We start from the raw sequence: 25,221 nt of genomic DNA, 5'->3' as shown, positions 1-25,221 counted from the left end.
CAAATAAACAAAAAGAAAAGTTTTAAATAATCTCGAATATCCTCCAACATTTGGTTGTCATGTGTACAAGCCACTAGTGAATATAAAATGAAAGATATATACATAGTTTCAAATGTCTTTGTATCTCAAATAGAACAAAGCATAAGTAAAAACGACAAGGGAGATCACCGGGTATCTATTATCTACCTCTCAAAGTCACCTCGAAGCCTTAGAGGATAAGAACGACTCTAACTCACTATCTGGGCTAGGAACCTACACAAATCTAGAGGCAAATAGTGAGTACCAATAAAATGGTACCTAACAAGCCAACTAATAAAACTAGGCAAATCTAATAAATTCATAAACTCCTTTCATCCCAACCGAACCTCCATAACTACAACCGGCATCTTTTTATTAGTCCAACCTAGAGTTCACAATACACTGTTCAAATAAACTTTACTATCACATTTTCTCACAAGATAGAAGTTACATGAATCATGCACAAGAGTCAATACACCACACATAAGTATGCAAGGATGTCATACACAATCAATAATCGAGGATCAGTCATATTTGGTATCATTAGTTTTCATTCTCACTTGAAATAACCTCGACATCACACTCTCTCCAAAATGACCTCTGTATCATAATCTCATTGGAAATGACCTCGGCATCACAATCTCACCAGAAATGACCTTGGCATTACAACCTCGTCAGAAATAGGCTCGACAACACATGTTTATCTCATCATAGTATTCAATAATAAAAATGCAATTGGACATATTAACATAATAATGAGGAATGAAAAGTTCAATCAACTCACAATCATAATGAAACTATAAATCATATCATCAAACACATATCCCTATCAAGATCAAGACATTTCACACTTTCCCATCACAAGATTAACACACATTGCCTTTTTATTAACCTCGATTATTAATTGAGGTTAATTCATGTAAGAAAATAACTCACAACCTCATTCCTATTACTCCCCAACACACACAAGAAAGGAAATTCGGATATTCTACAAGATTTAATGGAGTTTTAAAAGTTTACTTCCTTAATCAAATTGCAATTCAATCAAACACTGAATCTTTCCCATTCTGAATAGTATCCAAAAAAACACAATCTATTTAAATAATGATTTATAATAATATTCCAAAACTAATGATACCAAAACCACAAAATTCAAGCAAAACGATCAAAATGGCTCAAAATGCAACCACTACCTCACCTAGGCCTAAAATCACCTCCCGGATCTAGTGGACTAATTATAATTAAATAAACTATTTATTACTAAACATGATTGAATGAAGTAATTCACATCAAATTAATCAATTAATCATTCTATTTAGAACGAATATACTTAGTTGGTCATGTAATTATTATCTAATTCCTTAAGAATGTAATATAAGTTATTAATTAATAAATAATTATATTTAAATAACTACGTTATTGAATGAAGTTATTCACATCAAATGTGTTGTAATTTGTTGTAACAGAATCTATATTTGTTGCAACAAATATGATCATATGTAGGAATAGTTATTAAATATGTCAAAATAAATCAAACGGATTATACATCTATTGCAACAGATTCTCTTAGTTGTTGCAAAGATGTATAATCTTTTAGAGATAATCAAATAGTTTCACGACCTAAATCTAGGGCCTAGACGTGCCACGACGTTCGAAAACCCGAAGGATCCCAATCAAGACATCTTAGTATACATCGCATACATCGCATACATAAGGTAAAAGAAACATAAAAAGATAAGCGGAAGAATCAATTCAACATAGAGGTCAAGGAAAGTACATTCAATCCCAATGTAAAAATAGACTTAAATCAACTTGAACGTCTAAACATGCCTCTATTCTAGACTTGATGGGGGGATTAGGACAAGCTCCTAGCTCACCCTAATCATAAGAGAAAAATTAAAAAGCAACATGAAAGAAATGTCATGTCCTGGATAAATGAGGACTCACCAACTTTTGAGAACTAAATCAACTCTAGCCACGAATATGAGGAGAGTGAGTATCATCCGTCCCTACATTATGAGACAATGTAGGAAACATTTGTATCAGTACATAAAAGGTACTATGTGAGGTATGCATGAATAAGTAATAAGACAAGAACAAGTAATAGGACATGAACAATATGGCATACAATGCATGACCAATCATAATGAATCTGAAACAACTTAAAAGCATTTGAATATCATGAAAACGTTTGGTCAATACATCATAAAACTTCATAGTAACTCTTCATCTTTGCATATAACTTCAATGTGGGATAAGACCTTTAACTGACAGTTTAAGACTATGCGAGCTATAAAATGGAATTCAATATAACTCCCACATCGAGAAGAGAGAGGCTACTTGCCAAGGTAAACTCTGTGAGAACAACTTTAAACTCAAGAGATATATGTGGATCCACTAGCTAGACCAAAAAGGCAACTTATGGGGACAATGTAGTTTGGAACTTTAGGTTGCTACTAGAATTCCCTTGGATAACTAACTACATTATCAAATCTAACCCGACCTACAAGTCCTCTCGGTGCTTAGTAAATATCCCAACAAAAATCTTTAAAATATTGAAAACACAATAATTAAGTTCATCATGAAAATAATTATAGAGTAGCTCATTAACTTTAGTGATTCATAAAAATCCATTAACTTTGGTGAGAATTGTCCTTATCACAATCAAAACATGATTGTGTGAGAATTGTACTTATCAAAGTATAATAACTTTATTGGATCATAATTTTTCATCATCATAACTTTCATCATTCAATCATCAATCTCAACTTCATTTATATAAGCTTTTCTTTTGAAAATCATTGAACTCATAATCAAAACTCATATAAATCTTCATTGATCCCCATAATTAAAATTGAAATTTTCTTTATGCGTCGACTTGTACTGGGAGGAGTCCTCTCATAGGTTTACTGCTTTCTAGTTATAGATAGCTCTTTATGCTACGGGGATGAGTTAGCCGACCTTAGTAGGTTAGCCGACTTATGAACCAATATAGGATCGGAGGTAAGGTTTATTCCCCCCTCCTTGTACTTTCTGTTTTATTATTATGTTAAGGCTTGGGGGTGATGCTCAACCCCTGACTGTGCACGAGAGGTGGGAGCCTCGTGTAGGGTCTGTTCCCATAAAAAAAAAATCTTTATGCGTGGGAATTTATAGTTCAAATTGAAATCATGCAATTCATATGGAAACATGCTTATATTGATCATTGATAACATATAAAAATAGAATTGAAACAGCCCAATGATATTTATCAAAACTAGGATTAATAGACAATTGAAATTTTAATTTTTTTTTGAGAAAACCTTGGGACCCCTTGGGTGAAAGGAACCCACGGATCATTCCCCACATACTTAGTGAAATCGACTTAGAATTTAAGAGAAACCTTGGTAAAGTTGAAACCCTAGATTGAAATTAGGAGAGGAACCTTGAGAGAATTCTTTGTTTTTTTCTTAGAGAAATTTTCAAGAATGAGTTAGAATAGAGGGCATTTCAAAGGGTTGGGTAGTTATGGGTTTGAACTTAGCCATAATTTTGTCTAGATACATTCAATTGAACTTTGAAAAAAAAACATGAATACCCTTTATTAAACTACATTTTGGACCTACGAGCCAACTTTTACTACTTATCCTCAAGTCTATGACTTGTAGAATTGAGTCATCATGCAAGTCCTATTTTCCCTAGATTTAGGAGCTTCTGAAGTTCTATTTATAAGTCGTGATTACGACATGTCATGATGATTACAAATCATCAACTTGACTCATCCTGCAAGTCTGAAAACTACAAGTTTGAGGGTCTCTAAAGTTTTCTTACAAGTCATTGTTATGACCTGTAATCTTCTTTATGAATCGTAATTCTCAGTCATCTTATAGGTCTGAGGAACCTACAAAATCTGAGCCTCTGGACTTCCTTTACAATTTGGTACGATGAATCATACACACTCCTATGACTTATCTTGTTGAGTCATAGGGTGTCATCTAAGGTTTGTTCGGAGATAGATTTAAGGCTCCCTCTACAACTTATTCCTACTAGTCGTAGAGATGGCTACCAGTCATAAAGTGACTCGTAACTCTAAGGACAGTCATCTTTTGAGGAACAACTTAAAATGAACTTTGACGAACATGTATGCATATGAATTACATAAAAGGGACCGAATATGTAGGAGTTCAATCGATTTAAATAGGCACTATTTACTACCTTAGGCTTGAGTAGATGGAAATAGATGCTGGTATCATTTCATCATAACCGCCTCTGCTTCCCAATTAGCATTCTCTACTTGATGATTTCTCCACAACACTTTGACCGACAAAACCTCTTCGTTTCTTAGCTTCTTCACTTGCCGGTCTAGTATTTCCACTGAATCTCTTTATAAGTAAAATTCTCTTCAACACTCTCATCTTCCAACGATATAATGGAATTCGAATCACCCACAAACTTCCTCAACATGGATACAAGAAAAATAGGGTGAACCATAGCTGACTCAAATAGAAAATCTAACTCATAATCCACCTTGCTAATATGCCTCAATATCTTATAAGGTCCAATATATCTAGAACACAATTTCCCTTTCTTACCAAAACACATTACACCCTTCATAGGTGAAAGCTTTAAATAGACTCAATCATCCACCTCAAATTCAAGATCTCTTTTCCTAACATCCAAATAGGAGTTTTGAAGACCTTGGGTCTTCTTCAATCTCTCCATTATGAGTTTCACTTTTTACATGGAATCTATCACCAAATCGGGACCAATCAAGGTCATCTCACGGTCTTTAAACCATCCTACCGGGGACCTAAATCTTCTCCCATACAATGCTTCAAAAGGAGCCATTTGGATACTAGCGTGATAACTATTATTGTAGGAAAACTCAATCAATGATAGATGCTCATCCCAAGCTCCTTTAAAATCAATCACACATGCCCTCAACATATCCTCTAAGGTTTGGATCGTTCTTTCAGCTTGACCGTCAGTTTGAGGATAGAAAGTGGTACTTAACCTTTGTACCAATACCTTTTGGGAACGACTTCAAAAAGTTTGAAGTGAATTGAGTACGTCAATCTGATGTAACGAACAAGAGAACACCACGAAGTCTTACCAACTCTCAAACATATAATTTAGCATAGTCATTGGTATTATAAGAAGTTTTAACTGGTAGAAAATGAGCCAACTAAGTCATTCGATCCATAACAACCCAAATAGAATCATATTATTTCTTAGTATGAGGCAAAACCGTTACAAAGTCCATATTCACATCTTCCCACCTATAAGTAGGAACTTTAATGTCTTGAGCTAGATATCCCAGTTTTTAATGTTCAACTTTAACATGTTTGAAATTTGGACCCTTAGCCATGAACTCCATTGTATCCTTCTTTATTCCATTCCACTAATACAATTCCCTTATATCATGATACACGTTGATGGATCCCAGATGAATCAAATATCATGAACTATGGGTCTCTTCTAATATCGACTCTCTTAAACGATCAAAATTAGGCACACAAAAATGACCTTAGTAGAGAAGTACCCCATCTACCCTTTGAGAGAAAACCTCAATGGCTTTTTCAGCAATCAACTATTTCAATTTAATAAACATCGGATCACTATCTTGCATGGCATTGAAATCCGTCACAAGAGACGATTCTGAACCATTTTGAATAAGGATACCTCCATCATTGGAATCAACCAACTGGACACCTAATCAAGCCAATATATACATCTCATTAACCAACTTCTTCTTACCCTCTTAAACATGGGCCACACTATTCATAGACAATCTACTAAGTGCATCAACAACCACATTTGCCTTACCCAGATGGTAAAATACACTCATGTCATAGTCCTTCAACAATTCAAGCCATATCCTTTGTCGAAGGTTCAAGTCCTTTTACTTTAACACATATTGTAAACTCTTATGATCGATGAACACATCCACATGAAAACCATAAAAATAGTATTTCCAAATCTTTAAAGCAAACATAACTGCTGTTAGTTTGAAGTCGTGACTCGGATAATTCCTTTCATGCACCTTAAGTTGCCTAGAAGAATTGTCTATCACCTTACCTAGTTGCATCAAGACACAACCAAGACCAACCCTTGATCCATCACAATATACAATGAAACCATTAAACCCTTCTGTCAAGTCAAAATTGGAGTGGTAGTAAGACAATCCTTCAACCCTTGGAAACTCTTCTCATAAGCTTCCGACCATTAGAACTTCACTTTTTTTGAGTCAACTAAGTGAAAGGTGATGAAATCGAGGAAACCCCTTCCACAAACCTTCTATAGTATTTAGCTAGGCCTAAGAAACTCCTAATATCTAATGGAGACAACGGTCTAGGCTAATTGTTAATCACTCAATTTTCTTAGGATCAACCATAATCCCTTTATCAGACACTACATGACGGAGGAATGCAACCGCTCTTTGCCAAAACTCACACTTATTAAATTTTGAAATCACTAGCAACACAATCCTTAAGTAATTAGAATGGTCCTGCTCATTCCTAGAGTAAGCCAAAATGTCATCAGCAAACACAAATACAAATATGTATAAATATTATTTAAATGCTCTATTCATCAAGACCATAAATGATGCGGGGGTATTGGTCAAACCAAATTACATAACAAAGAACTCATAAGGGACATACCTTATTCCAAATGCCAAATTGGGAACATCAGACTCCCTCACCCTTAGTTGGGGATAACCAGAACAGAGGTCAATCTTAGAGAAGTAACTTGCCCTTATAATTGGTCAAACAAATCATCTATTCTTGTAATTGGGTATTTATTCTTTATGGATACCTTATTCAATTATCGATAATCAATACACATATAAAATGAACCATCCTTCTTTCTAACAAATAAAATAAAAGGACCCCATGCAGATATACTTATTCTAATGAAATCTTTGTCTAACTTGTCTTTCAGTTGATCCTTTAACTCTTTTAGTTCCATAAGAGTCATTTGGTAAGGAGGAAGAGAGGAGGTTGATCATCGGGGAGAAGGTCTATGCCAAAGTCAATTTCCCATTTTGGAGGGACACCAGATAGATCATCGAGAAACACATCCAAAAACTCATTAACAATAGGGACCGACACTATAGTAGGGGCTTCAGAAATTTATATTCCTAACCCTCACAAAATGGTAGATACAACCCTTGGAAATTATTTTCCGCGCTTTAAGGCACAAAATGAATTGACCCTTAAACATGGAATTACTACCCTTCCATTCTAAGATTGGTTCATTTGAAATTGAAACTTAACCACTCGAGTTCTAAAATCAATAGAAGTGTAACATGCATATAGCCAATCCATACCAAGGATAACATCAAAATCGGTCATATCAAGCTCAACTACATCACACAAGGTAACTTTATGAAAAACCAAAACCAGACAATTTCTATAAACACTTTTAGCTATTACCAACTCACCTATGTGAGTATAAATGGAAAAAGTCCCTAACAATGTTTCAGGGCTAACATCAAATATCATGGCCACATAAGGAGTAACAAAAGACATTACATCCAGATCAATTAAGGCATAAAAATCATAGTGAAAGACCCATAACAACATCAAAGGTCTCCTCCACCTATTGCCTACCTTGAGGAGCATAAAACCTATTATTGCGTTGACCACTCTTTTGTTACACTTAAGCACCTTGTTACACTTGGCCTCCATGAGAAACTTGTCTTTGAGGATGACCATATTTTACCTTACACTCCTTATAATGATGACCCGTCTTTCCACAATGATTGTACACATTCAAACCCGCTAGACACTCTACCTTATGGTTTTTTCCCACTTCTTGTATGCGAGGGTCAGTTGGCCGATCGGGGAACATCCTTGTGGCATAGGGTTGGGCACCCTATCTTTGTAAAACCTTGGAGTAATAGCATTTGAAGATCCTTTATCAAAGTACCTTTGGTTAAAAATGAGGAATCCCACTACTTCTTCACTTAACATACGAGGAATTACACCGTCAGTCTTTTCCTTTTTAGACTCTCTAGTTTTTTCCCTTAGCTTCTCACCCTCTATTTGTGCTGAATAGGTCATGAGTCTAGAGATGTTCATTTCACAAATCAACATGGTCGTCTTATACTCCTTAGAAACCGATTCTAACATACTCAACATGAAGTTCCTCATACGAGCTCTTAGGTCGGCAACCTTAAATGGAGTATGTTTTGACAATTGATTGAATTTAAGGGTATATTCTCTTATAATCATACTCTCATTCCTAAAGTGGATGAACTCTGGAACCCTGGCCTCCCTCAACTCTAATGGGAGAAAGCAGTCAAGAAACACGCTTTTGAATTCATCCCAAGTCACAGGATCCACCTCTCTAGGCGTCTCTCCTTTCTATTGATCAAATTAAATTTAAGCAACACACTTCAATTAATAAGTATCCAATTCTTCCTTCTCAATTGGGATAATCCCCATAATCTTGTGAATACTATTAAAAAAATCTTATGTATCCTCTTCAACCTTAGAACCCCAAAATTTTGGAGGATTCATCCTCATTAAGTCACAAACCCTTATTTTTGTTGTACTGACACTTGGTTTCAGGGAAGAAACCACCTCACTATTTGCTTGAGCCATCACAGCTTGAGCAATTATTTGAAAGGGCTCGAAACTCAGTATTGGAAACTTAGTTATTCAATTGGTCATTTGAAGCTTGTACCTCCTCTTCAACTATGTTCTTTCGAGTGGGATATCTTCGTGGAGATATTTTTTGAAAATCATAAAGAAGAAGCATCAGAGGAAAAGACTTAGGATACCACTCTACTATACGATATAGATTATGAAAGAAGTGATATTTTCCTAAGAATCATCACAGCCTCCTATTCATTAGATATGGCACGTTTCAAGACGATGAATAATACTCTAATAAACATGGCATTTTAGACACCCTAATACATTTCTAAACCTTGCTCTTTCATACCAAGTTTATCATGAACCAAGACTAGGGCCTAGATGTGATATGGCGATTGGGAAACCAAAGGATACCAACCAAGCCAACTTATCACACATCGCATACATAAGGTTAAAGAAACATAACAAGATAAATGGAAGAATGAACTCAACATAGAAGTCAAAGAGAGTACATTCAATACCAATGTCCAAATGGACTTACATCAACATGAACATCTAAACATGCCTATATTCTAGACTTGATGAGAGCTCACCTGAATCATAAGAGAAAAATTAAAGTAGCAATATGAAAGAAAAGTAATGTCCTCAATGAATGAGGACTCACCAACTCTTGAGAACTAAAGCAACTCTAGCCATGAATATGAGAAGCATGAGTATTGTCCGTCCCTATATTATGAGATAATGTAAGCAAAATATATGTTAGTACATACAAAGTACTACGTATGTAAGGTATGCATGAACAAGTAATATGACATGAACAATATTGAATAGGATGCATGACCAATCATAATAAGCATGAAACAACTTAAAAGCATTTGAATATCATGAAAACTTATGGTCAATACATCATAAAATTTCATAGTAACTCTTCATCTTTGCATATAACTTAAATGGGGGATAAGACCTTTAATTGAAATTTTAAGATGATGCAAGCTATAACAAGGAATTCAATATAACTCCTACATCAACAAGACAGAGGCTACTTGTCAAGGTAGAATCCATGAGAACAACTTTAAACTCAAGAGCTATATGTGGATTCACTAGTTAGGCCATAAAGGCAACCTACGTGGGCAACGTAGTTTGGGACATTAGGTTACTACTAGGATTCCCTTGGGTAAAAACTGCATTACCAGACCGAACCCCACATGAAACCCTTGGTGCTTAGTCAATATCCCGACGAAATTCTTTAAAACATTAAAAACATCATCATTAACTTTATTATAAAAATAATCATAGAGTAGCTCATTAACTTTAGTGATTCATAAGAATCCATAAATTTGATGAAAATTGTCCTTATCACCATCTATATAAGACCTTAAAATATGGAAAGTAAGGAAACAAGGATCAAAAGCTAAAAATCTCGAAAGCTGCAAATTTTGGGTACTAGGTGATGGCCACGGAGGCCATCACTGGTCGTGGTAAGCACCACATACCATGGTGATATTCCTGAAGCTTAGCTTTGAGAGCTGAGGTCCAAAACAGGTCACCAGGGATAGTGGTGAGTACCACGGGCCTCGAAGCCTTTCGTGGTAACCCCTCCCTTGAATCCTCAAAACTTGATCCCAAGGCTAGGAACACTATTGGACACCAAAGGCTATAGAATATTTCATGTACTGTGGTGAGCTCCATGATGGTAACCCCTACAGGTCAAGTTGCAAGACCTGCACCATGTCTATTCTTCATGGACCATGGTGAACTTCATAGACCGTGAAGGGTCCCTTGAAGAAAGTTTTAAAACATTTCTTGCAACTCTCAAAATAATCCTAGTTTAAGTCCAACATCACGGTCAACACCACGGACCGTGGTGAGCATCGCGGGTCGTGATGAGCCCCATCTACAGTTTAATGAGAGGTATTTTAGACATTCCTATTCTTTGATTAATGTATGTAGATGTTTTTGGGACTAGATTCACTACGAAGATATCCTAACTACTCTTCAATCTACTATTTTCCCTCATTAACTCCCAATCAACTAGAAGACTTCTCTCTCAAGTCTCCTCCAAAGATCATCTTTTTCATCAAGCTTTTGGGCTAGGTTTTCTTGTGGAACAAGTCTCCTTTTTTCAGTTCTAAGGTTAAATTCAATTAAGGTATGTAGTATTGACCCATGGATCCCTTTCACCCATAGAGTCCCAAGGATTTCTTCAGAAATCTCATGAATTTTAATTGGGTTTGTAACCCTAATCTTTTGAATTTCATTAGGCTATTTAAATTACGATGTTAATCATTATTTTCAATCTTTATAATGATGTTTCCATTTGAATTACATGAGTTCTAAGTCCAATTATGATTGTCCATTTATGAAGCCTATTTTCTATGATGAATTATGAAGTATGATTAGCCAATTCAATAATTTTAATGTATTATCATGATTTTTAAGTCAATTGATCATGCATTCGTATTTTACCTTAATTTCTAAGTATGAATTATGATTATGTATTTCAACTATGATCATGAATTATACGTATGTTTCAAACCATAATTTTTATGCAAATTATGAAAAATGTTACTTAGGGCCCAATGTAGTGTCTTATGGTATGATATGAATTATGTATGAACTATGACTATGTAGGTACATTATGTAATATGGAAGGACAATAACCACATTGCACTTATGTGATGAAAATGAGCTTCTCTATAATTTCAAGTCTATGATCATGACTATGATATATGGTCATTATGATTTCTATGCTATATATGTATTCTGTGGGATTTGACTTAGCATCGAGTGGACTTGAGGAGGGGTCCCTACCAAAAGCCTTAGTAGCAGTATCATGTCTCTTAAACTATATTCCATCATAATTTTCCTTCATGGCTTAGATATTGGATCTACATATAACATACGTATCACTCGCCTAGCGGGGTAGAGTCTACCTTGACAAGTAGATTCTTCTTTTTTTGGTGTAGGGGCAACATCAGAATTCTATGTTATAGCTCTCATGGTCTTAATGTCGATTACGGTTCCTATTCCACATATGTATGATCTTTTATATACTTTCATGGTATTTATTATGCTTTTCAAATGCTTGATCATTATGATTCTCTCATGTCCTTACCTTTCTTCTCTTACCAAGTATTTTAATTAATCATTGTATCTCATTATTTATGTTACATGGCATGCCTTCATACTTATTATATTTAAATGTACTAACACATACTTTTTCCTACATTGTCTCTTAATGTAGGGGTTAAGGTTAAGGATCATATCCATCCTCATGGATAGTTGAGTTCCTACGGCAAAGTCTTGGTGAGTCCTTTATCTATTGAGGACAAGTACGAGTTATTCTTTTTACTTCCAAAGACATTTACTTCTTTACTTGAGGGTGAGATAGGGACATTTCTTAGCCCCCACCCATGTTCATGACTAAAGGCATTGTTGGACAAGTATGTAGATTCTTATGTTGTTGGATCATGTTTCCCTTATGTTTATGTTAGACTCTTTTCTATGATATTTCAACATTTCATATACCTTATGTATGCTTACGATATAAATAAGAGGTTTGGTTGGATCCCTTCGGGGTTTCGATCATCGTATTATAACTAGGCCCTAGGTCGGGTCATGACAAACTTGGTATCAGAGCACAAGGTTCAAGTGTCCTAGGGAGTCTAAGATGCCACGTTAAGTAGAGTCTGATTCATGGGTGTGAAGCATGTCACATCTATGAATAGGAGGTTATAAGGCATTTTAGGAATTTCCACTTCTTTCAGTATCTATGTTGTGGTATAGAGTTTCCCTTAAGACTTTCTCTCCCTAACTTTCTTTCTTTGCAATTTTCAGAAATTATGCCTCCAAGAAGACCGCTATTGCCAAGAGGGAACAATTCTAATGATGCCCAAATCCCTCCTTCTCCTCAAGGTTGTGACCCTTTGGCCGAGCAAGTGATACATACAGAGTTTCAAACCATTTTCACCATGCTAGCCCAAGTTGTGGCCAACCAAGGGGTTGTGGCTCCTCCTAGTGTTCCCACTCTAGCTTCGAGGGTAAGAGATTTTGCAAGAATGAACCCTCTGGAGTTTTATGGTTCAAAAGCTAATGAGGATCCTCAAGAATTCATTGACGAGGTTTATAAGATAGTGTGTATTATGGGGGTTTCATCCAAAGAGAAAGTAGAGTTAGCATCTTATCAACTTAAGAGTGTTGTACAAGTATGGTAGACAAAATGGAAGGTATAGAGAGTGGATGAAGGACATATTGAATTGGAAGCCTTCATATTTGCTTTCCTTGGTTGCTTTTAACCTCTGAAACTAAGAGAAGCCAAGGTATTGGAGTTCATCAATCTTCGACAAGGCAACATGGGAATGAGGGTTTATTCCCTCAAGTTCACCAAGCTCTCCAAGTATGTTTCTTCATTGGTTGCCGATCCACATTCTCGAATTAGTCAATTCATATTGGGCGTATCCAACTTGGTTGCTAAAGAATGTCGAACCACCATGATTATTAAGGAAATGGACATATCTCGGCTCATGACTTTTTCTTAACAAATTGAGGGAGAAAAACTTAAGAAGATGAGAATGAAAGATTCCAAGAGAGATCGATATGAAAATGGGTTCTCAAATGCTAAGTCTAGTGGCAGTAATGGTCGTTTTCAACAAGGCCAAAGTTTGGGAAAGAAGTTTGGAAATGATAGGGTGTCATACCCTAAGTCTCAAGGAAGAACAGTGAATGATAATAGCCCTTCATTTCCCAAGTGTGCAAAATATGGGAAAAGTCATAGGAGGAGATGTTTGATGGGAATGTGCTTACTTTTGATGCGACAAAATGGGTCGTAGGCGATTTGAGTGCCCTCATACAATTAATAAGGGTAGAGAAGGTTGTCCTCAAGGCCAAGTTTTTTAGGGTGTCCAAGTTTCACAAGGCGCCATATTGGCCAAGGCTCATAGATTAGGCTATTCTATTCATCCTGGTTATACAAAGATGTATCGAGATTTGAGAGAGGTGTATTGGTGGAATGGTATGAAAAGAGATATTGTAGAATTTGTGGCTAAGTGTCCCAATTAGCAATAAGTTAAAGTTGAGCATTAAAAATTGGGAGGTTTGACTCAAAATATTGAGATTCCTACTTGGAAGTGGAAAGCATTAAATATGGATTTTGTTACGGGTTTGCCTCGTACTCGTAGGGAAAATGATTTTATTTGGGTTATTGTTGACCGAATGACTAAGTTAGCTCATTTTCTCCTATTTAGGACCTCATACTCAGCTAAGGACTATGCTAGATTATATATCCGAGAGTTGGTCAAGATTTATATTGTTCCATTGTCTATCATTTCTGACAGAGGTACTCAGTTTACATCCCAGATTTGGAAATCTTTCCAAAAGGCTCTTGGTACCCAAGTAAAGCTTAGTACAGCTTTCCATCCACAAACACATGGTTAGGACGAACGCATTATTTAGACCTTAGAAGATATGTTGAGAGCATGAGTGATCGACTTTAGAGAAAATTAGGATTACCATTTACCATTATTAGGGTTTGCTTATAATAATAGTTATCACTCTAGCATTGAGATGGCTCCATTTGAGGCATTGTATGGTAGGAGGTGTACATCCCCTATCGGATGGTTTGAGGTAGGTGAAGTTGCTTTGATAGAATTTGAGTTGGTAGTTAAAGCAATGGAGAAAGTCAAACTCATTAGAGAAAGATTGAAAATGCCCAAAGGCGACAAAAAACCTATTCGGATTTAAGAATGAGGGAACTTGAATTTCAAGTTAATGATTGGGTTTAATTGAAAATTTCACTTATGAAGGGTTTGATGCATCTTGGTAAGAAAGGGAAGCTAAATCCCCACTATGTTGGCCCATATCATATTTTGAGGCAAACTGGTAAGGTAGCCTATGAGTTGGATTTGCCTTTAGATTTGGCATTTGTGCATTCGGTGTTCCATGTGTCATTATTAAGAAAGTTTATTGGAGATCCTAGCACCATTGTGCCATTGAAAAACATTGAGGTCAAGGAGATTCTTTCGTATGAAGAGGTCCCAGTTGAGATTTTAGACCAACAAGTTAGAAAGTTGAGAAATAAAGAAATAACTTCAGTTAAAGTATTATGGAGAAACCAAGAGGTCGAGGGTGCTATATGGGAGGCCGAAGACGACATGATGTCCTTATATCCTCATCTCTTTCCTTTCATGCCAAGTTGAGGTATTTAGTTCCTTCATGACCCAAACAGTCCAAATCATGTGTTCTAGTTGTTATCATGTTTTCATATACATTCATGTTCAAGAAATAAGTTTTAAAGTTATATTTTTGCGTAGGATTAAAGATTTCGTATTTCTATGCATTATCGTGATGGTGAATTTATGTTAGGCTATTATTGTCCTTTCCTATTCTATTCAAGCTAGTCTGAGTCTCAATCAAGGACGAATATTCCCAAGGGGGAGATATTGTAAGACTCTGGAATTTGGAAAGTGAGAAAACAAGGATCAAAACCTAAAAATCTGGAAAGCTGCAAATTTTAGGCAACAGGTGATGACCACAGAGGCAATCATGGGATGTGGTAAGCACCACAGATAATGATGAACCACCATGGTGATGTTCCTGAAGCTTAGCTTTGTAGGGTGAGGTCCATGAAAGGTCATCACGGACAATGGAGAGCACCACAGGCTGTGAAGCATTCCATGGTGACCCCTCCCCTAAAGCCTCAAAACTTGATCCCAAGGCTAGGACAACGACTAGACACCACGGGTCATGGTGAGCGCTTGGTGGTCACCCCTACAGGTCAAGTTGTAGGACATGCACCACGTCCACTCTTAATAGTCCGTGGTGAAATTCACAGACCGTGAAGGGTCCCATAAAGTAAGTTCTGAAACTTTCCCTGCAACTCTAAAAAAATTAGAGGTTAAGTCCAACATCATGGACACCACCACAGATCGTGGTGAGAACCACGGGCCATTATGGGTCTTCTGTGGTGAGCCCCAGCTGCAGTTTAATGCAGGGTATTTTAGATATTTCCTATTTTTTGATTAATGTATGTGGACATTTTTGGGACTAGATTCACTAGGAAAATATCCTCAATACACTTAAATATACTCTTTTCCATCATTAACTCACAATCAACTAGAAGACTTCTCTCTCAAGGTTCATCCAAAAATCATCTTCTTCATCAAGGTTTTTTTCACAACCCAACTCCGTAGGCCACGACTAGGGTCCGACCTGTACCCCCGTATACATAACTATCAAATGTAGCCAAATTGAACTATGCGTAATATGATACTACACCTAAAAACCTCAATGGGTCAAAACTTTTTTATGTACATGTAGCCTCTTTTATTCGTATCATATCATGAAAGGGCACACGAGCCGACAAGACTGCCATAACATAAAAACATTTACAACACGTCGTATAGGCACAATATTTACAACACACCGTACCCCTGAATAAACAAATATATACATTAGAAGATCAGCACCAAAAGCTAGGCTCCAGAATAGTGGAACATTTCCGACATAGCTGAGTGGAAATCCTAAGCTGGCGGATCCCTGAAATGAATATTTGTACCTGTGGGCATGAAACGTAGCCCCCCGAAGAAAGGGGGTCAGTACGATATGTATATTGAGTATATAAAGCATAACATAGCATAAATAAGATTACAACTGAAATAGGGATGTAGGGAACAAGTATAACCTTTAATAAATCATTTGTACCTGCATCTTATAAAATAAAGTCATATATACCCTCATCACACACCGTACTTGGCCCGCTAGGGGAATCGATGTTGTAAATATATCATTCTATCATCATAGCCTATATGTACTGTTCGCGCTGTGGAACGTATAGCCCAATTCATGTATATAGAAAGTATATGCCGAGGAACGATGACCCAATCCACATATCATAAAATAATGCCGAGGAATGATGGCCCAATCTGTATCTCATATACACATTGAGGAATAATAGCCCAATCCGTATATAGTATAATAATGCCGAGGAACAACGGCCTAATCCATATCTCATATACACACCGAGGAATGACATCCTAATCCATATATACTATAATAATGCCAAGGAACGATGGCCCGATCTGTATATATACATATCATATAATAATGTCGAGGAATGAAGGCTTGATCCGTATATCGTATACATATATTATAGCCAGCCCGGGACTCGGTGAAAGATGTATTATAGTATGCGTGAGCAAATCAGCATGTAACTATATGCAACTAAATTATCCTCCAGGCTCAACAGAGTAATCAAGCAAACTATCACTTGAAGATCAGGGTAGTAATCATCTTAAGTACCCTCTAACAGTCAGTAAAAATCATATCAAGTGAAGTCTCAGGCATCAGAGGCATGTATCAAGGTAATGCCATATAGTTTATGTAATTAGAGACTTTTACCCTTGTAGAGCCTTTAGGAAGAGGAGTTGGTAACTCCACTTACTATTCACTATATAGAAGGCTCAAGAATAGTAGTTTAACTATTTTCAGACCTTTAATATTCAAAAGTGACTACAAGTCAAGAGTTATACCCAGAACTTATAATGGAGTCACCTCCAAATCCATGTCCTATATTACCTATAGTCTAGTCTTTCTAGAAGTAGGAAAGTACAAGCTTTACATGTACTACTTTTCATCACATGGGAGACTTGAAAGGTAAAGACTCAACTTATTACAGGAGTTCTACTCGGTAGGAAGTGAACAAGAGTCTTAACTCATACTAGGATGTTTAAGAATGGAATAACTCCCAATTTCACATACATAATACTTACATCTAAGACATGCCAAAAGAAAAGAAAGGGTAGCTTCACATACTCATCACTTCCTAACGTATGAAAGGTTTGAGAAGCCGTAGTTCAATTACTGTAAGAGTGCTTTCATTAAGAAGTAAATAAGGAACATGAATTACGCTTGGCATTTATGAGTAGATTTACCCTCAAGCTCATATCATTCCTTACTTAACTTGAAGACATGCCAAAAGAAAGGAGAGATAGGCTTTACATACCTCTTATCGATTGTTTTTAACCCGGCTTGTCTCGTCATCCTCTGGACCTATTTAACACGAATGTAAAACTAATATTAATAACCTTTAGCTTTCCAGCTTCTAAATACACAACCAAGAACCCATAGGAATTAATTCCTAATTCACCTTTCTCGACTAGTCTATTAGTTAGTTAAGAAGTTAACGGAATTCAGGCAGCATCTCCTCTATAACTTGCCCTATATGAACTTCCAATTACATATTCAATTAGTAAATAAAACCAACAACAACAACCAGCAGCCAATACAAAATTATACCACCTCAACATCAGACCAAACAAGTCCCAAATAGCCCGCTCAAAACTACGACTCCAAAATACAGTTTTCAATCTTTATTTCATAAAATCTTAACTACACGAAATGGAGCATAATGTGGCTGCAATAAGCAGCACTTATACCCCTATTTCAACAAGTTTCCATCCCTGCAACATTATAATCCACCTCCAAATATGAAACCATAATAACAATGATACTAGTTAAACTTTAAGCCAAATAAAATACGCCAAAATAGTCCCTACACGACCTGCAACCTTCTTCAGCAGTAACCTACATATTGTCACGTTTCCAACTCATATTTACACACACATAACATGCTTAAACCTTTACCAAAATGTGGGAGAAGAGAATCAAGCCATACCTTAATAAACGGCTTCCCAAACTTGCTGAAAATTAACTTCGAAAACTCCTTGACGCTGCTGAGCTTTGGTGGCTGTTTGCAGACCTATCTTGCTTCCCCAACTATCAATTTCCATTGTTAAACACCCCCACTTAGTTGAGTAATACCTTAGATAATTAATTCATGAAATGAAATCGGAGGGCTTACCTTGTTTTACTCAAAATCATGGCTGCCCTCTTCCTCTCTCACATTTTTCTCTCTTTTTTTTGGCTAAGAAAGCTAAAAATGAGACATACTTCAGCATAACATACATATATATATACCTCCTTAGGAGATGACATATGGAATCCCCCTAGGGGTGTCACGTGGCATCCCTCTAGGGTGCCACCTCATCCATATGGCCACTCATATACTGCCACGTGGCCGTGTGGGGTCCACCCTAAGAAGGTGAGTCACCTACTTGGTCCAAGTAGGTGCATCACCTAATTAGTCCAAGTAGGTGCAATACCTACTTGCTTCGAGTAGGCGCGTCGTGTCCTTATTTCTCTTTTGTGAGTTCGTAATCTCGTCTCACTTTAAGAGCCTATGCATTCCTTGCTACTTAAGCTCAATATGTACCCCAGTAGCTTAATTATATAAGACCTCCAAATTAGTAGCTTACGCAAGTAAGTTGAGTTCCACAACTTATTATTTGGCCCCCAACTCCTTTCAAATTCTTATAACCCTATTTCCAACCTTCACACTTATGGCGCATCACATCCTCCCTTGTTTAGAGTTATTTGATAACATTATAGATAATCTGGGTCACGTGGAAACTTTTAAGAAGTTTAAGAAAGCTTTTCGAAGTACAAAAGTATGAGGCATAACAGTTTTGGGCTAGGGTTTCTTCAGGAACAAGTCTTTTTTTCTAGTTCTAAGGTCAAATTCAATTAAGCTATGCAACCCTTTCACCCATGGAGTCCCAAGGATTGTTTTCCAAAATCTCATAAATTTTAATTGGGTTTGTAACCCTAATCTTATGAATTTCATTTGGCTATTTAAATTATGCTATTAATCATTATTTTCAATCTTTATAACGATGTTTCCATATAAATTACATGAGTTCTAATTCCAATTATGATTTTCCATGCATGAAGCCTATTTTCTATGATAAATTATGAAGTATGAATAGAAATTCAATAATTTTAATGTATTATCATAATTTTTAAGTCAATTGATCATGCATTCATATTTTACCCTAATTTATGAGTATGAATTATGATTATGTATTTGAACTATGATCATGAATTACAAGTATGTTTCAAATCATAATTTTCATGCAAATTATGGAAAAGATTAATTAGGACCCAATGTAGTGTCTTATGTTATGATATGAATTATGTATGAACTACAACTATGTATGTACATTATGTAATGTGGATGGACAATACCCACATTGCACTTATGTGATGAAAATGAGCTTCTCTATGATTTCAAGCCTATAATCATGACAATGATATATGTTCATTATGATTTCTATGCTATGTATGTATTCAGTAGGATTTGACTTAGCACTAAGTGGACTTGAGGAGGGGGCCCTACCAAAATCCTTAGCATCAGCGTCATGTCACTTATACTATGTGGCACCGTAGGTTTCCGTTATGGCTTAGCTATTGGATTCACATATAGTGTACGTGTCACCCGCCTAGCGGGGTAGAGTCCACCTTGGCAAGTAGATTTCACCTTTTTTGGTGTAGGGGCAACATCGAGATTTTATGTTATAGCTCTCTTAGTCTTAATGTCGGTTATGGTTCCTATCCCACATTTGTATGATCTTTTATGTACTTTCAAGATATCAGTTATGTGTAAAACCCCAGAAATATGAAAGGTCCTAAACTAAGGAACCAAAGATGAAATCTCAAAAAGTTGCAAAAAACTGGCACAAGAAGCTAACCACAGAAGCCTTCATGGACCGCGGTAAGCACCACAGACCATAACGTGCAACCGTGGTAGATATTCGGAGTCTCAAACTGCAGGGGACAAACAACAATGGAGGACCACGGACCATGGTGAGCACCACAAACTATAAAGCCCTCTGTGGTGAGCCTTCTCCAAAGCCCTCAAGAATTTTCCCAAGCTAGGGTCCATGGGCCATAGAGATTTTCATGGACCGTGGTGTGATCCGTGGTGGCCACTTTTATAGGCCTCCCATAGGACCTGCACCACAACCGCATTTCACAGGCCTTGATGCATTTTATGGACCGTCAAGGTATTCGTGAAGAAATTTCAAAGACTTCCCTGCAAGTCTTTTTTTTAAATTCTCTAAGTCCTTTATCACGGTACCCCACAAAGGACCGTGAAGGATCCCTGTGAAGTCTCTTCTGGCCAAATATTTAAAGGGTTATTCTAGTATTTTCCTATGTTTTAAATAAAAATGGTGTCATTTTGAGGACTGAATTCTCCTATCTAAAGAACCTAAACCCTTCCAAGATCTCATTCTTCACACTTAGACTCAAGACTCTCAAATTCTCTCTTCCCAAACTCTCTTAAGAACCTCAAGGAAAGGCTAGTATTTCCAAATTCAAGGCATTCAATTCTCTTTCCTTCCTCAAGTATTCTTAGGGATTTTATTTCCCTCAAGGTATGTGGGTTTTCATCCATGGGTCTTTCCACCCATGGAGCCCAAATGTTTCCTCAACCTAGCATTTTAATTCAAAATGATAAAATCTTATGGGCTTTTATATGATGACTTTAAATGCATAAATTATGATATATTTGAAGTTTCCTTATGTATAATGATGTATATTGACTCTTGATTTCATGAAGTTATGATGTTATTAAAGTGCTTATATGAGGGCTTGAAAGAAGTTTTAAGACATATATGGTGGGTTTCTTTAAGAATGTGTATTTTATGCATTTCCACCACTCTTATGCGTGTAAGAAGTCTTTAAAGGCATTGAAAGGTTTTTATGAAATGAATCCACCTAGTTTCTTATGATAAAGTAAAGTTGAAATGAAGTTTGACTCCAACTGAATGTTATAAAGTAAATGCTTATGAAAGGGAGTCTTTATGAAATGATTGATTGAGGAAAGGGCTTCTTAGCCAAAGTAAGGTTTTAATGTGAAAGGACAATTCTTTCATTGAATCAAATAAAATGTTTTAATAAGCTATTCCACCAATTGATGTTTTAATATTAAATTTTTATAGTGCTTATGCTATATTGATGTTTAAACGTTATTCCATGGAATTTGACCTAACACCAAATATTGCATATAAATTGGGACTCAACCGAAGGGGTTCTTAAGTAAAGTCTCATGTTGCATTATTTCATTAACTATGTGTCACCATAGGAGCCCTTGTCGGCTAGGCCTTTGTAACTATCAAATGTTAAAGTTAAAGTTAAAGTTAAATAATTTTTAAGGTTGATCGAAGTTATACCTGGCAAGTAATCTCCCTGTGCCAATGTAGGAGGATATGTTGGATTTCATGTAATAGCTCACATGATCTTAAATGTTAGTTATGGCCACTTCCCTACAAAATGAATGTTTTAAGGTTTCATTTGATGATTTCTCATGCATGCATTCACTTATGCATATTTCTTATACATGCCTCTCACTTATGTTCTTTACTTCATAGCATACTCACATACTTAGTACATTAAAATTACTAATGCATACTTTTGCCTACATGATATCATTATATAGGGACCGATGTTGCTCTACACTCTCTTCTCTGTGGCTAAGTTGATCATTGAAGGCTACCACTTTGGGGAGTTTCTATGTTCTGAGAACAACACTCCTATACTATCTAGGTTATGTTATATTTATACACTTAAGTTATGTTTTGGTACTTTGACCTAATTTTGAGGGCAAGCTAGGGGCATGTCTTAGCCTCCAACAAGTCTTCAATGTAGAAAGTATGGTTGGACATAGTTAAGGATATTATGTTGTATTTGACTCTTATTAAATGTGAAGCGCCTTAATCCCTAAATCCATTATGTTTCCTCTTAATTTATTTATCATTACCGATGAGATGCGCAATGAATGCTAAGAGTCTTGGACAACCCTTATAGGACTTATGCTTCTATAGATTATAGGACTCGTCGAGTCAGGTTTCAATTCTCAAATGAGTTCATTCTTAAATGGGAGGGTCGTGATTCGGTGGTTAAGGGTGGATTTATTTATTATCTCAAGGCCTAAAAGTTGATTGATAAGGGTTGTATTTACCATATAGTGAGGGTTAGGGATATCGACTATGAAAGTCCTCCTCTTGAGTCGATTCTCGTAGTCAATGACATTTCTAATGTTTTTACTGATAACCTTCTGATATCTCTCCTAGAAGAGAAGTTGATTTTGGTATCAATCTCCTCCTTGATACCCACCCTATTTCTATTCCTCCTTACTGAATGGCCTCAGTGGAATTGAAAAAGTTGAAGGAACAATTGAAGGACTTTCTAGAAAAGGGGTTCATAAGGCCAAGTATTTCACCATGGGGTACTCCTGTGCTATTTCTAAGAAAGAAGGATGATTCGCTTCGAATGTGCATAGAATACCATCAATTGAATAAAGTGATCATTAAGAACAAGTATCCACTTCCTAGGATAAATGACTTATTTGATCAACTACAAGGGTGTTATACCCCATACCTTTGTGCTTTGAAACTCTTTATTAAGCTTCTTAAAAGGTGCCATATGATCAATATTAATTTTAATGTTATCAAATAACTCTAAGGAAGGGAGGATGTGATGCCCAATAGTAGTGAAGGTTGGAAATAGAGTTATAAGGATTGGAAGGGAGTTGGAGGCCAAGTAATGAGTTGTAGGAATTGATCTACTTACGTAAGCTACCAACTTGGACGTCTTACATAACTAAGCTACTTGAGTACACGTCGAGCTTAAGTAACAAGGATTACAGAGGTTCTTAAAGTGAGATGAGATTACGAACCCATGGAAGAGGCGGAAGGAGGTGTAGCACCTACTCGGAAGCAAGAAGGTGATGCACCTACTTGGACTAAGTAGGTGATGCACCTACTTGGACTAAGTAGGTGACACACCTACTTGGGGTGGGTCCCATATGGCCACGTGGAAGCATGGGATTGGTTGTATGAGGTGACACGGTTTCCTAAGGTTGTGACACATGTCACCCTTAGGGGTTGACATGTGTCACTCTCCAAAAGGGTGTATATATATGTATGGATGACTAATACTTCATTTGTTCATCTTTACAACTTACAAAAAATAAGAGAGAGTTGAGAGAAAAAGTTGAAGAGCAAGAAAGGAGGGCTACGGGTTGCTTTAAAAAAAATGGTAAGGCCCGATTTCATTTCGTGAATTAATTATTTAAGGTATCCTACAGTGATATGACGGTGTTTAACAACATAAAATTTATAGTTGGGGTTTTGAGTAGGTTCTCGTTCTTGTCAACAAACCCATTTTTGGAATGAGACTATTGTTAGTAATACTAGTATAACTCCTTGTGTAAAGCTTCTTTTCTAGTTATTCAAGATGTTTTGGAAAGATATTTCACAGGGATATAACTTTCATTTGTACTATAAAACCTATTTTTGCTTTTATCTGCTCGAAAAAGGATGCTGAAGTATAAGTGAGGTGCTGCCCAGATTTCATTTTAGAAATCCTACACGAGCTGCTATTGGTATTTTGGGCATATCTTTTTGTACATAATTGTTGTAGGGTGATTCGAAATTGTATGCAACCCTAAGACACATTTATATAACTTTCATTGAGGCTACAAAGCCTTTTTCCCCCAATTACCCCTTCGAAACTAAGCGACAATACAAGACAGTAGGATGTCCAGAATTCACATTTTGATAGTTTTGAGCAAGTTGTTTGGGGGTTTGTATTGTGTAATGTTAAAGTGAATTACTTGTGTGTATGCTGCTGGTTGTTATTTTTGGTAGTCTGTAGTTATTAGGAGTGTAATTAGAAATTCTGATAGGGCATATTATAGGGGAGATGCTGCCCAATTTCCGTTAACTCCTTAACTAGTTAAGGAACTAGTCGGGAAGGCGGACAAGGGGCTGAGTTCTATGAATATTCATGTGTAGCCTAAGGTCCTAGAAGGCCAAGGGTTATTGATACTTGCATTGCTTCCATGTTAACTAGGTTTGGAGGGCGACCACGTGAACGTGGTTAAGAGAAATCCGTAAGAGGTATGTAAAGCCTGTCTCTCTTTTCTTTTTGGCATGTCTTAGATTTAAGTGGAAAATGATATGTGTATGAAGATTGGGGTAATTCTATTCATGAGCTCTGAACATGATTCATGATTCATAAATCGTGTTTACTGTTGAATGTTAAGACTCTTAAAGTAGTTAAGCTTCCATTCCTCAAGTCTTCTATATACTGAAAAGTAGTGTATGTAAAGTTATTCTTCCTCTCTTTTGGCATGACTTAGATATAAGTATTATGTATATGAAGTTTGAAGTTATTCCACTCTTAAAACTCTGAGTGTGAGTTAAGGCTCTTATTCACTTCCTACTGATTAGAACTCCTATAACAAGTTGAGCCATTACTTTTCAAGTCTTCCATGTGATAGGAAGTGGTACATGTAAGGCTTGTCTTTTCCTCGTCTAGAAAGACTAGACTATAGGTACTATAGAACATGGATTTGGATATAGCCCCATTTATAGATTTTGGATGTAACTCATGACTTGTACCACTTTTGAATGATAAGGGCCTTGAAGTAGTTGAACTACGACCCTTGAGCCTCCTATAGGTTGAATAGTATTGGGATGTGTAAGTTCCTATACCTAGGGGCTCTTGAACATGTTTTATAGTGATATCTAAGGGATGTTTGATATTTTATAGAGTTTTACATGCACGTACATGCATTATGATATATATGGATAAGGCTGAACATACCTCGGCATATTTTGCTATATAAGGATCGAGCCATACGTTCTACGGCATGTTGTACTGTTTACGGATCAGGCCATTGTACCTCGGCATTGTTACATGATGTACGGATCAGGCCATC

This window comes from Solanum dulcamara, chromosome 7 (genome assembly GCF_947179165.1).
Source record: "Solanum dulcamara chromosome 7, daSolDulc1.2, whole genome shotgun sequence".
Lineage (NCBI taxonomy): Eukaryota > Viridiplantae > Streptophyta > Magnoliopsida > Solanales > Solanaceae > Solanum > Solanum dulcamara.
This window is presented reverse-complemented; position numbering follows the sequence as displayed.